This window comes from Capsicum annuum, unplaced genomic scaffold (genome assembly GCF_002878395.1).
Source record: "Capsicum annuum cultivar UCD-10X-F1 unplaced genomic scaffold, UCD10Xv1.1 ctg40627, whole genome shotgun sequence".
Classification (NCBI taxonomy): domain Eukaryota; kingdom Viridiplantae; phylum Streptophyta; class Magnoliopsida; order Solanales; family Solanaceae; genus Capsicum; species Capsicum annuum.
This window is the reverse complement of record NW_025847945.1, coordinates 510-2,890: the sequence shown is the minus strand read 5'-3', so window position 1 is coordinate 2,890 and position 2,381 is coordinate 510. Positions and strand designations below refer to the sequence as shown.

Genomic DNA, 2,381 nt, shown 5'->3' with positions numbered 1-2,381 from the left:
TTTTTTTTTCCTTTAAAATTCAGTTTAATTTTGCTGGTTCGATCCGCGAACCTTTTGTTTTTCCTCTTGGCAGAAACGAGAAAGGGGGTAAAGCGCAGGGGCGCGCGTGCGGTGTGTGACTGGCGGCGGAGGAAAAAGAGGCATAATAGAACTTGCAGTGCTGGGAATGACGGATGCGATCATACTAGCACTAATGCACCGGATCCCATCAGAACTCCGAAGTTAAGCGTGCTTGGGCGAGAGTAGTACTATGATGGGTTTCCCCCCGGGAAGTCCTCGTGTTGCATCTCTTCTTTTTTTTTTCCTTTAAAATTCGATTTAATTTTGCCGGTTCGATCGGCGAATCTTTTTGTTTTTCCTCTTGGCGGAAACGAGAACGGGGGCAAGGCGCAGTGGCGCGCGTGCGGGGTATGACGGGCGGCGGAGGAAAAAGAGGCATAATAAAATTTGGAGTGCTGGGATTGGCAGATGCGATCATACCAGAACTAATGCATCGGATCCCATCAGAACTCCGAAGTTAAGCGTGCTTGGGCGAGAGTAGTACTAGGAAGGGTGACCCCCTGGGAAGTCCTCGTATTGTATCTTTTTTTTTTTCCCTTAAAATTCAGTTTAATTTTGCTGGTTCGATCCGCGAATCTTTTGTTTTTCCTCTTAGAGAAATGAGAAAGGGGGCAAAGCGCAGGGTTGCGCGTGCGGTGTGTGACTGGCGGCGGAGGAAAAAGAGGCATAATAGAATTTGCAGTGCTGAGAATGACGGATGCGATCATACCAGCACTAACGCACCGGATCCCATCAGAACTCCGAATTTAAGCGTGCTTGGTCGAGAGTAGTACTAGGATGGGTGACCCCCTGGGAAGTCCTCGTGTTGCATCCCTTTTTTTTTTCCTTTAAAATTCGGTTTAATTTTGCCAGTTCGATCGGCGAATTTTTTTGTTTTTCCTCTTGGCGGAAACGAGAAAGGGGGCAAGGCGCGGGGGCGCGCGTGCGGGGTGTGACGGGCGGCGGAGGAGAAAGAAGCATAATAGAATTTGGAGTGCTGGGAATGACGAATGTGATCATACCATCACTAACCCACCGGATCCCATCGAAACTCTGAAGTTAAGAGTGCTTGGGCGAGAGTAGTACAAGGATGGGTGACCCCCTGGGAAGTCCTCGTGTTGCATCCCTTTTTTTTTTTCCGTTAAAATTCAGTTTAATTTTGCTGGTTCGATCCGCGAATCTTTTGTTTTTCCTCTTAGAGAAATGAGAAAGGGGGCAAAGCGCAGGGTTGCGCGTGCGGTGTGTGACTGGCGGCGGAGGAAAAAGAGGCATAATAGAATTAGGAGTGCAGGGAATGACGGATGCGATCATACCAGCACTAACGCACCGGATCCCATCAGAACACGGAAGTTAAGCGTGCTTGGGCGAGAGTAGTACTAGGATGGGCGACCCCATGGGAAGTCCTCGTGTTGCATCCCTTCTTTTTTTTTTCCTTTAAAATTTGGTTTAATTTTGCCGGTTCGATCGGCGAATCTTTTTCTTTTTCCTCTTGGCGGAAACGAGAAAGGGGGCAAGGCGCAGGGGCGCGAGTTCGGGGTGTGATGGGCGGCGGAGGAGAAAGAAGCATAATAGAATTTGGAGTGCTGGAAATGACGGATGTGATCATACCATCACTAACCCACCGTATCTCATCGGAACTCTGAAGTTAAGCGTGCTTGGGCGAGAGTAGTACTAGGATGGGTGACCTTCTGGGAAGTCCTCGTGTTGCATCCCTTCTTTTTTTTTCCTTTAAAATTCGGTTTAATTTTGCCGGTTCGATCAACGAATCTTTTTGTTTTTCTTCTTGGCGGAATGAGAAAGGGGCAAGGCACAAGGGCGCGCGTGCGGTGTGTGACTGGCGGCGCAGGAGAAAGAGGCATAATAAAATTTGGAGTGCTGGGTATGACGGATGCGATCATACCAGCACTAACGCACCAGATCTCATCAGAACTCCGAAGTTAAGCGTGCTTCGGCGAGAGTAGTACAAGGATGGGAGACCCCCTGGGAAGTCCTCGTGTTGCATCGCTTTTTTTTTTCCATTAAAATTCGGTTTAATTTTGTCGGTTCGATCGGCGAATCTTTTTGTTTTTCCTCTTGGCGGAAACGAGAAAGGGGGCAAGGTGCAGGGGCGCGCGTGCGGGGCATGACGGGCGGCGGAGGAGATGATGCATAATAGAATTTGGAGTGCTGGGAATGACGGATGCGATCATACCAGCACTAATGCACCGGATCCCATCAGAACTTCGAAGTTTACCGTGCTTGGGCGAGAGTAGTACTAGGATGGGTGACCCCCTGCGAAGTCCTCGTGTTGCATCCCTTCTTTTTTTTTTCCTTTAAGATTCGGTTTAATTTTGCCGGTTCGA

The 2,381-nt window shown here is 49.0% G+C and overlaps 8 non-coding genes across 8 annotated transcripts; all 8 read left to right on the top strand.

The window, feature by feature from the left end:
* The first annotated feature begins 171 nt into the window (after positions 1-171).
* On the top strand, positions 172-290 carry LOC124891795. Its single transcript, XR_007049885.1, has one exon. It is a non-coding gene; the product is annotated as a 5S ribosomal RNA (ribosomal RNA).
* Positions 291-466: 176 nt separating this feature from the next.
* LOC124891798 lies at positions 467-585 on the top strand. The gene has a single exon (XR_007049888.1). It is a non-coding gene; the product is annotated as a 5S ribosomal RNA (ribosomal RNA).
* Positions 586-755: 170 nt separating this feature from the next.
* LOC124891789 lies at positions 756-874 on the top strand. The gene has a single exon (XR_007049879.1). It is a non-coding gene; the product is annotated as a 5S ribosomal RNA (ribosomal RNA).
* A 173-nt stretch (positions 875-1,047) lies between these two features.
* LOC124891794 lies at positions 1,048-1,166 on the top strand. Its single transcript, XR_007049883.1, has one exon. It is a non-coding gene; the product is annotated as a 5S ribosomal RNA (ribosomal RNA).
* Positions 1,167-1,338: 172 nt separating this feature from the next.
* LOC124891796 lies at positions 1,339-1,457 on the top strand. The gene has a single exon (XR_007049886.1). It is a non-coding gene; the product is annotated as a 5S ribosomal RNA (ribosomal RNA).
* Positions 1,458-1,633: 176 nt separating this feature from the next.
* LOC124891793 lies at positions 1,634-1,752 on the top strand. Its single transcript, XR_007049882.1, has one exon. It is a non-coding gene; the product is annotated as a 5S ribosomal RNA (ribosomal RNA).
* A 173-nt stretch (positions 1,753-1,925) lies between these two features.
* LOC124891792 lies at positions 1,926-2,044 on the top strand. Its single transcript, XR_007049881.1, has one exon. It is a non-coding gene; the product is annotated as a 5S ribosomal RNA (ribosomal RNA).
* Positions 2,045-2,216: 172 nt separating this feature from the next.
* Positions 2,217-2,335, top strand: LOC124891797. The gene has a single exon (XR_007049887.1). It is a non-coding gene; the product is annotated as a 5S ribosomal RNA (ribosomal RNA).
* The last annotated feature ends 46 nt before the right edge of the window (positions 2,336-2,381 follow it).